This window comes from Lissotriton vulgaris, chromosome 4_1, assembly GCF_964263255.1.
Source record: "Lissotriton vulgaris chromosome 4_1, aLisVul1.2, whole genome shotgun sequence".
Lineage (NCBI taxonomy): Eukaryota > Metazoa > Chordata > Amphibia > Caudata > Salamandridae > Lissotriton > Lissotriton vulgaris.
The window spans coordinates 1,553,069,275-1,553,080,439 of record NC_141691.1 but is presented as its reverse complement, the minus strand read 5'-3'; the positions used below and the strand labels follow the sequence as shown (position 1 = coordinate 1,553,080,439).

Below are 11,165 nucleotides of genomic sequence, written 5' to 3'. Positions count from 1 at the left end.
AGTGATAGATATACACATACATATATAGCTGGATATATGCATACCCACACACACACACATACATATATATATATATATATATATATGTATATATATATATATATATATATATATATATATATATATATATATATATATATATATTGCCTACTGGCGGTCGCCAGTAGGTATATATAGTTAGGATTTTTTCTCTATGGAACTTTTGAAAATTCTATGTCTAATAACTTTGGCGTTTGTGGAGGGAATCGGCTGACATTTTCAGGAAAATGGCAAATTTTGTTTCTGATCATCCCATGAAAATTTGGGAGGGTTTCGTCAAGGGGGGGCGGAGAAAAAAGGGGGGTCCCAAAACGCGTTTTTCCCATTCATTTTTCCATAGGGCGTTTGGCCTCACTTTTAGCTCGAACGGCCAAATGGTGTATCTAAAATCTTTGTTTCAGAAAAATACAGTATGAGTTGGGTAATTCATAAGGCAATCTCAGTTTCATTTCCAAGTGTGTATCGTTACAGTGACTCCAACCATTATTGCGCTTTAATGAAAACATTCTTGGCAAATGCTTTCGCTTTGGTTCGTCTTGCGCCGGTCCAAGAATTTCACCTCTAGCGGCACAATACGAATGCCCCCGGCCGTCCCTCTTAATCATGACCCCAGTTCCGAAAACCAACAAAATAGAACCGGAGTCCTATTCCATTATTCCTAGCTGAAGTATTCAGGCGACCGGCCTGCTTTGAACACTCTAATTTTTTCAAAGTAAATGCTTCGGACCCCCAGGACACTCAGTCAAGAGCATCAAGGGGGCGCCGAGAGGCAGGGGCTGGGACAGGCGGTAGCTCGCCTCGCGGCGGACCGCCAGCTCGATCCCAAGATCCAACTACGAGCTTTTTAACTGCAGCAACTTTAATATACGCTATTGGAGCTGGAATTACCGCGGCTGCTGGCACCAGACTTGCCCTCCAACGGATCCTCGTTAAAGGATTTAAAGTGTACTCATTCCAATTACAGGGCCTCGAAAGAGTCCTGTATTGTTATTTTTCGTCACTACCTCCCCGAGTCGGGAGTGGGTAATTTGCACGCCTGCTGCCTTCCTTGGATGTGGTAGCCGTTTCTCAGGCTCCCTCTCCGGAATCGAACCCTGATTCCCCGTTACCCGTGGTCACCATGGTAGGCACAGAAAGTACCATCGAAAGTTGATAGGGCAGACATCCGAATGTATCGTCGCTGTCACAGGGACGTGCGATCGGCCCGAGGTTATCTAGAGTCACCAAAGCGGCCGGGCGAGCCCGGATTGGTCTTGGTCTGATAAATGCACGCATCCCGGGAGGTCAGCACTCGTCGGCATGTATTAGCTCTAGAATTACCACAGTTATCCAAGTAACAGATGGAGCGATCAAAGGAACCATAATTGATTTAATGAGCCATTCGCAGTTTCACTGTACCGGCCATGTGTACTTACACCTGCATGGCTTAATCTTTGAGACAAGCATATGCTACTGGCAGGATCAACCAGGTAGCCGCACCTGACGACGGGGTGGGAGCCGCGTGCCCATCTCCCCGACCGGCTACCTTCGCGCACCCCTTCGGTCTCTTGGGAGCCTGCCAGGAGCCTGCCCCGCCTGGGCGGGAGGTCTCGCTGCAGGGGTGCGGAGCAGTGGCGCGGTCGCATGGGCACCGGCAGGCCCAGCCGTCTCCCCCGGGAGGGAGAGGCGGGCCGAGGCGCAGCCTGAGTGAGAGGCAGGGGTGCCGGAGCCTGGCCTCCGAGCTGCTGTGGAAACGTGCTGGGCAGAGGGGGGTGGCGGCGTGGCGCGCGGGGCCTACGGACCTGCTGGGCAACAGCATCCGAGCCTGGCGCCACCCAACCCCTCCTGCTCGGGTCAGACCACTGGGGGGCACGGGCTGCCGGGGCCGCTCGGCCTTCGCTCTGCTGGGTGAAGGGCCTACCGCCAGGCGGAAGGCCCTCGAGTCGGACGGTCCATGTGGGGGGGAGGCTCTTTGCCTGAAACAACAGCCGAGGCTGGCCAAGCAGTCCATCCCTAAACGGACCGAGGGTGCCCAATCGATCAGAGAGTACAGCCAGGGGAAACAATCTCCTGGCATCCCCGGACCTCACGGAGGTCTGCCTGAGCAAACTCAGAGGAAAAGGGACCATCGGGAAGGGGCCGAGAGGCAGGTGCGTACCCGGGCGGGCCCGGGTGCTGCCTGGCCCCGTCTCAGCATGGCCAGACCTCGCGGAGGCCTGCCTGAGCAAACTCGGAGGAAAAGGCCCATCGGGAAGGGGCCAAGAGGAAGGAGGATACCCGGGTCCCTGGGGGCCCCACGAGGCAGGCCCGGGTGCTGCCTGGCCCCATCTCGGCATGGCCAGACCTCGCGGAGTCCTGCCTGAGCAAACTCAGAGAAAAAGGCCCATCGGAAAAGGGGGTGAGCGGCAGGTGCGTTCCCGGGCCCCGGGGGGCCCCAGCGGGCGGGCCCGGGTGCTGCCTGGCCCCGTCTCAGCATGGCCAGACCTCGTGGAGGCCTGCCTGAGCAAACTCGGAGGAAAAGGCCCATCGGGAAGGGGCCAAGAGGCAGGAGGGTACCCGGGCCCCTGGGGGCCCCACGAGGCAGGCCAAGGGTGCTGCCTGGCCCCGTCTCAGCATGGCCAGACCTCGTGGAGGCCTGCCTGAGCAAACTCGGAGGAAAAGGCCCATCGGCAATGGGGCCGAGCGGCAGGTGCATACCCGGGCCCCTGGGGGCCCCGGCAGGCAGGCCCGGGTCCTGCCTTCCCCTGATTCAGAATCGCAAGACCACACGGAGGTCTGACTGACCCTCTCCCTAGTAATCCGGAGGAAAATTACCCCCCTTTCTTGTAATCCGTGCACTTGAGGTGACAGAGGGGACCCAAGGCGCGAAAGTACCCAACCTCCGGGAGCCCTCGCTGGGATCCGGGAGGCAAATGGCACCTCATCGGGACTTCCAGGGAAGTTCGGCCATCTGGTCGCCCCCATTGGAAAGCATTGCCGGCGACCAGATGACCGAGGCGATCCTGGAGACCAGATGGCCGAGGGGATCCCAGAGACCAGATGGCCGAGGGGATCCGAAGACCAGATGGCCGAGGGGATCTGGAGACCAGATGGCTGAGGGGATCCCAGAGACCAGATGGCCGAGGGGATCCCAGAGACCAGATGGCCGGGCACGAAAGTCAAGCCAGCCTATGTCACTCTGTGCCCCAACGAAAAAGTGAGCTGGCGCCAGGGAACGGGCGGGTTTGGGACCGGAGGCCCAGGGCCGTGGCACCCGACCCGGGGCCCGGACGGGCCCCTGGACCCAGCCTTGGCTCCCATGCCCGGAGACGCATGGGACGCCTTCCCGGGCCCTCCGGACCCCATCCCAGGCACCCTGCCACGCAGCAGGACCAAGGACAGAGCCCGGGATGGGGAGGCCGCCCTCCCCGGACCCTCAGGGGCCCCGGCTGGAGCTGCTGAACTCAGCCGAGCGAGTGAAGGCTTCCCGGGCACAACGGAGCCCCGTCCCGGGGCTTTGGCAGTGTGGCAGGTCGGTGGATGGGGCCCAGGGCCGTAGCACACGGACCCAGCCGGGGCTCCAAGGCCCGGAGGCGCAGGGGAAGCCTCCCCAGGCCCTCTGGACCCCGTCCCAGGCACCCTGCCACACAGCAGGACCAAGGACAGAGCACGATATGGCGAGGCCGCCCTCCCCAGGCCCTCAGGGGCCCCGGACGAAGCTCCTGAACTCAGCCCGGCAAGGGGAGGCTTCCCGGGCACAACGGAGCCCCGTCTCAGGCCTTTGGCAGTGCGGCAGGCCGAGCGACAGGGCCCAGGGCCGTAGCACCCGACCCGGGGGCCCGGCCGGGCCCCTGGACCCAGCCTGGACCCAGCCTGGACCCAGCCTGGGCTCCCAAGCCCCGAGGTGCAGGGGAAGCCTCCCCGGGCCCTCCGGACCCCATCCCGGGCATCCTGCCACGCAGCAGGACCAAGGACAGAGCCCGGGATGGGGAGGCCGCCCTCCACGGGACCTCAGGGGGCCCCGGCTGGAGCTGCTGAACTCAGCCGAGCGAGGGGAGGCTCCCCGGGCACGACGGAACCCCGTCCTGGTCCTTTGGCAGTGCGGCAGGCCGGGGGACCGGGCCCAGGGCCATGGTACCCGACCCGGGGCCCGTCCGGGCCCCTGGACCCATATGGGAGCCCAGAGGCGCAGGGGACACCTCCCCGGGCCCTCCCGGACCCCATCCAGGGCTTCCTGCCACGCGGCAGGCCCAGGAGCGGACCAAGGGCTGGGGCACCATCCTGGCCCTCCCAGCTGCCGGCTGAGGACCGCTAGGCCGAGAGGGGTCCCAGAGTACCTTGTCCCTAGTAATCCGGAGGAAGGCTACCCCGCTTTCTGGGAACAAGTGCGCACCGTGAGGCTCCGGGGACCCTAGGTGCAAACGTGCCCGACCTCCTGGAGCCCTGGCTGGGATCCGGGAGGCGAATGGCACCTCATCGGGACTTCCAGGGAAGCCCGGCTCTCTGGTCGCCCCATAGGAAAGCATTGCGTGCGACCAGATGGCTGGGATCGAAAGTGCTTCCCACCCCGAGCCTTCGCGGTAGGGTTCCCGCCTGCCTGCCCACTTAAAATAAGCCAAAAATACTTGTGGGGTGAGTTTCCGCCATGGGCGGATCCGCACTCTAGTGCCATTTACAGGAATGGTCGGAATTTTCCCAGGGAGGCTAATCTTTAAAAGGTAGTGATCGTCCAAGTTATTGGGAGGGGGGAGGCCATACTTAGTGTATGAGAACTCGTAAAAATTAAATCAAGAGTGTGGCCTGCCTCATGGGTAGGGCCACTAACTCGCTGAGACAGACCTAGGCTGTCCATCGTCCTAATTAGGTGACTTATCTCAGGATCAGCGAAAAGCTCTGCATGATAGTTAAAATCGGCCAGTAAAATAAAGTTTTCTGTGGTCAGTGCGTGGGTAACTATTATTTCTAACAGTTTATTAACAAAACCTGTTTTCGTACCCGGGGGTCTATATACTAATGCAATCCGCCAATAATCTGAACTGGAGAGCTGAATATTCACAATCATAATTTCGAGTGTGGGGCAGGACAGTGATTCTAATACCTTGATCTTAAGAGGGGATCTGGCTGCTATCGCTAAGCCACCACCCCTTTTCCCCACCCTGTCCAGCCGTGAGACAGAGTATTCGGGGGAAAGGCCACCACAACCTCAGAGGTCGCCAAGCTATGAAGCCACGTTTCAGTAAAGAAACAGAGTTCAGGCCTGTGTGCCTCGAGTAAGCTCCATACCTCCATGGCATGTTTGGGCAAGGAGCAAACATTCGGGTAGAGCGCAGAAATCATCGTATGTTCAACAGGGTCATTTGTGACTGATGGTTTTACCACGCTATTTCACCACCCGATCTCAGTGCTGCCCTTTGTGATAGGTGTGGAAGGATTACTTTGCTGCTCCCAGAGGAGATACTTCTCAAGGGGCATAGATGACTGTGTGGATAGGGAGCTCAAGTGTGGCTTCAAGGTCTTGCCTTGGTTCCATCTCTTTAGTTCCTCACTGGTATAAATTAGCATGGTGGCTCAGTTTCTCTCACAAAATGGTTACAACATACAGTGGGTAACAAACAGAAATCTGGGCAGCAGGCAATGGTCTGGCGTGGCGGGCGCAGACGGGCTTGCCTTCGGCGCGCCGCTGCACGCGTCCGCGCCTCACAGCTCTTTAAATGCGGGAGGGGGCGTGGCCAAAGATGAAGCTGGCCAATCCAGTCGCCTTAGATGGTTCCGGTATTCCTTGTACCTCCGCAACAAATGGCACACGCCGCGGCGGACCGGGGACTGGAATATAGGTCGGGCCGGGTACACAGCAAATCAGGTAGTGCACAAATAAATGTTGTTAGACCTAGGGTATCCTAGACTACATAGGGTAGCCTGGCACAGTAGGGGGAACAGCTAAACTCCAAGGCGTTGGTTAAGTGCTTACAGGACCCACTCACAGTATCCCAATGACTTACCACTAAAAATAAAAGACGCTACACCAGTTTAGAAAAATACCAGTACCTTTTATAAAAATTCTCTTTGTTCTTTTCTTAGGCAAAAGCAGTCTACATTTAGTTCAGCATAAATTTTCATACACGTTTCACAATCTTCAATACTTTTCTCTATTCAGCAAGGCTTAATCACAGGTACATTACATTTGAGGTAAATCACCATCAGTTTCAACAGAATGGCCTTCTCAATTAGCTATTACAGAAGAGAAATTCACTGTATAGGTTCAATGCGCCACTTTACATAAACCTGGCATGTACATTACCCCTCTCCGCTCTCAGGGTCCAAGACAAGCTTGACAGCATTCTACCCCCAGCAGCGTTCCTCACAAAGCTCGCAGCCAGCTATATAGCTAAAAGAGGACAAGGTAAATTAATTATGCTTCCTTGTGACTATTCCATTACTCTACCCCTATTGGTGATGTTTTGACTCATAGAGGTTAACTGCCTGGTGGGGTTTTCAGGGTGAACTCCGGTTGCTACTAACCCCCTGTAGCCCAGCTTTCGATACCCTTACTTAAGGCTCTGGTACACGGGGCTCCGTTCCCCTTCTAACTCCCCCAATATCTTGGTGTACTCTCTGAGGGTTTAGAATCTGAGGTTCCTGTTCCAAAACGGGATGTCAATAGTCAGTTAATCTCTCTGCCGGCGATTCAGGGAACACTGAACACCGGCTGTGCCGCCTCCCGCCTCCCCACAGCGCTCCCCCGCTTACTTCGTCTGAAGGGGCAAATCGGCTTGAGTTGCCCACGCGCTCGGTTGACTCGTTCCAGCGCTGACGACGAGGCCTCTGTGGGAGTCGGCGATGGGGAGGGGTAAAGGAAAGGCTTACTCCAGTCCGGGTTGCTCCTCCGGCGAGTCCGTGGCGGCGCTTCTACTTCCTTCCGCGTTCCCTCAGGCCGAAGCTCCGCCTCTTCCCAACAGCTTACTCCGCCTCAGGCGCACCTCCTCTGACGCCGCCGGGTCCTTCCTGAATCCAGACTCCGCCTCTCCCTCCGCGACGACTCCTTCCGTCCACAACCCGGGTCAGCTGGGCTCTTCCTTCCCTACCGATCTCGCGTCAGGGATCGACTTGGCGTCTCCTGCAGGTAGGATCAACAGCTAATTCTGCCGCTTTCCTCCTCAAGGTGTATAGCGGTCTCGAGCACTGCAGTGGCGGCTGGTCTTATTCCCTGCCCCCAGATTCCTGGGCCAGTCAACGCGACCCTTGGTCCAATTCACCTGCTCTGCACACGGCCTACAGGGCGGGGCAGTCAGGTCACTCGAGAGCCTCACTTCATAGCGTCGCATTGATTGATAACTTGCCACAGAGTCTCTGGTCACTGTTTATGGATGACGTGACAGTGGGGTTTGGTCAGCCTGAAAGGGGGCACTTCCCAATAGAGCGACAGCCGGCCCCACAGGTCGATCGTGTCACCACTGGTGCGCAATACTCCTCCTCAAGTCGCCTCTCTCCTCACTGGTCACTCCTGAGACTGCACAAAATGGCTGCTGGTCACTGGCCTTTTATAGAGTGGCCTGAGACCTCTGGAAGCCACTAGATGTTTCTGGAACCTTCCTCATGTTAGCCTATGGGTCTGTCCTCCTGGGATGTCCGTTATGGCAGTTGGTGGACACCATTTTTGGTTCCTGAGTGTCCCTAGATTTTCCAGGAGCTTAACTAGGCCTCACAGAGTATGAAGGGAAAATGGCGTCATAGTCAAGGAACACCTAGCCCCCTGACAGCACTGAAAAATCCTGTTGGACATAAAAATAAAAATAGAAACACTGGGAGGCTAAGGGGGACAAAAATAAATAATGATGGTTAGAACACCCCCAGATGCAGACAGGTCTAACACGCGTCCCCCCCAGCTGAAAGTGGGGAGAGCTACCCAATCCCTTGGGAGTTCTCATCAATAAGGCGGAAATACCTAGATAGACCGTCTGCGTTGGCATGGTCCATTCCAGGCCGATGTTCCACCCGAAAGTCCATTCCCTGTAGGGAGATGGACCACCTTAAAAACTTGGGATTCTCCCCCTTCATTTGCATCAGCCAACGAAGGGGGCGGTGGTCAGTCTGAACCAGGAAGTGCGAGCCAAACAAGTATGGCCGCAGCTTCTTCAGAGCCCAAACCACCGCGAAGGCTTCTCGCTCAATGGTACTCCACCTCTGTTCCCTGGGGAGTAGTCTCCTAGACAGGAAAACCACGGGTTGATCCAAGCCCTCATCATTTAGTTGCGATAACACTGCCCCAATGCCATGTTCTGACGCATCTGTTTGGACAATGAATTCTCTAGCAAAATCAGGGGCCTTGAGTATTGGAGCAGTACACAATGCTTGCTTTAAGGTCATGAAGGCTCGCTGGCAAGCCTCCGTCCAGACTACCCGCCGGGGTTGTTTCTTGGAGGTAAGTTCAGTGAGGGGTGCCACAATGGTGCCATACCCCTTCACGAAGCGACGGTAGTATCCAGTGAGGCCCAGGAAGGCTCGGACCCCAGTTTGAGTCTTGGGGGGCTCCCAGGCTATGATAGCCTCAATCTTTGCCTGGAGGGGCTACACCGACCCTCTGCCCACCAAGTGGCCTAGGTACACCACCGACCCCTGCCCGATCTGACACTTGCTGGCTTTGATTGTCAAGCCAGCCTGTTGCAGGGCATGAAGAACAGCTTGCAAATGTTGCAAATTGTCCTCCCAGCTACTACTGAAGACAGCAATGTCATCCAGGTAAGCAGCAGAAAAAGCTTCCATACCAGAAAGGACCTTGTTCACCAGCCGCTGAAACACCAATTATGTTAGACCTAGGGTATCCTAGACTACATAGGGTAGCCTGGCACAGTAGGGGGAACAGCTAAACTCCAAGGCGTTGGTTAAGTGCTTACAGGACCCACTCACAGTATCCCAATGACTTACCACTAAAAATAAAAGACGCTACACCAGTTTAGAAAAATACCAGTACCTTTTATAAAAATTCTCTTTGTTCTTTTCTTAGGCAAAAGCAGTCTACATTTAGTTCAGCATAAATTTTCATACCCGTTTCATAATCTTCAATACTTTTCTCTATTCAGCAAGGCTTAATCACAGGTACATTACATTTGAGGTAAATCACCATCAGTTTCAACAGAATGGCCTTCTCAATTAGCTATTACAGAAGAGAAATTCACTGTATAGGTTCAATGCGCCACTTTACATAAACCTGGCATGTACATTACCCCTCTCCGCTCTCAGGGTCCAAGACAAGCTTGACAGCATTCTACCCCCAGCAGCGTTCCTCACAAAGCTCGCAGCCAGCTATATAGCTAAAAGAGGACAAGGTAAATTAATTATGCTTCCTTGTGACTATTCCATTACTCTACCACTATTGGTGATGTTTTGACTCATAGAGGTTAACTGCCTGGTGGGGTTTTCAGGGTGAACTCCGGTTGCTACTAACCACCTGTAGCCTAGCTTTCGATACCCTTACTTAAGGCTCTGGTACACGGGGCTCCGTTCCCCTTCTAACTCCCCCAATATCTTGGTGTACTCTCTGAGGGTTTAGAATCAAGTTTCTGAGGTTCCTGTTCCAAAACGGGATGTCAATAGTCAGTTAATCTCTCTGCCGGCGATTCAGGGAACACTGAACACCGGCTGTGCCGCCTCCCGCCTCCCCACAGCGCTCCCCCGCTTACTTTGTCTGAAGGGGCAAATCGGCTTGAGTTGCCCACGCGCTCGGTTGACTCGTTCCAGCGCTGACGACGAGGCCTCTGTGGGAGTCGGCGTCGGGGAGGGGTAAAGGAAAGGCTTACTCCAGTCCGGGTTGCTCCTCCGGCGAGTCCGTGGCGGCGCTTCTACCTCCTTCCGCGTTCCCTCAGGCCGAAGCTCCGCCTCTTCCCAACAGCTTACTCCGCCTCAGGCGCACCTCCTCTGACGCCGCCGGGTCCTTCCTGAATCCAGACTCCGCCTCTCCCTCCGCGACGACTCCTTCCGTCCACAACCCGGATCAGCTAGGCTCTTCCTTCCCTACCGATCTCGCGTCAGGGATCGACTTGGCGTCTCCTGCAGGTAGGATCAACAGCTAATTCTGCCGCTTTCCTCCTCAAGGTGTATAGCGGTCTCGAGCACTGCAGTGGCGGCTAGTCTTATTCCCTGCCCCCGGATTCCTGGGCCAGTCAACGCGACCCTTGGTCCAATTCACCTGCTCTGCACACAGCCTACAGGGCGGGGCAGTCAGGTCACTCGAGAGCCTCACTTCATAGCGTCGCATTGATTGATAACTTGCCACAGAGTCTCTGGTCACTGTTTATGGATGACGTGACAGTGGGGTTTGGTCAGCCTGAAAGGGGGCACTTCCCAATAGAGCGACAGCCGGCCCCACAGGTCGATCGTGTCACCGCTGGTGCGCAATCCTCCTCCTCAAGTCGCCTCTCTCCTCACTGGTCACTCCTGAGACTGCACAAAATAGCTGCTGGTCACTGGCCTTTTATAGAGTGGCCTGAGACCTCTGGAAGCCACTAGATGTTTCTGGAACCTTCCTCATGTTAGCCTATGGGTCTGTCCTCCTGGGATGTCGGTTATGGCAGTTGGTGGACACCATTTTAGGTTCCTGAGTGTCCCTAGATTTTCCAGGAGCTTAACTAGGCCTCACAGAGTATGAAGGGAAAATGGCGTCATAGTCAAGGAACACCTAGCCCCCTGACAGCACTGAAAAATCCTGGTGGACATAAAAATAAAAATAGAAACACTGGGAGGCTAAGGGGGACAAAAATAAATAATGATGGTTAGAACACCCCCAGATGCAGACAGGTCTAACAAATGTTAAAAGCAGTTTCGAGGGAATTTAAAAGAACGAATAACGTGCCTCTAAATCAGACATCTATTCATTACATCAGGGAAACAACATGCTGACCCCCAGCCATCAGCGCAAACAGCGGAATCCCGCATTAACTAATGCCGGTATCTTAGCTGCGCGCGTCCGCGCCTCACAGCTCTTTAAATGCGGGAGGGGACGTGGCCAAAGATGACGCTGGCCAATCCAGTCGCCTTAGATGGTTCCGGTATTCCTTGTCCCTCCGCAACAAACGGCACACGCCGCGGCGGACCGGGGACTGGAATATAGGTCGGGCCGGGTACACAGCAAATCAGGTAGTGCACAAATTAATGTTAAAAGCAGTTTTGAGGGA

General features: G+C 55.5%; 1 pseudogene; it reads right to left on the bottom strand.

Annotated features, from left to right (window-relative positions):
- Positions 1-395: 395 nt before the first annotated feature.
- Positions 396-1,511, bottom strand: LOC147724231 (18S ribosomal RNA; annotated as a pseudogene).
- Between the last annotated feature and the right edge of the window lie 9,654 nt (positions 1,512-11,165).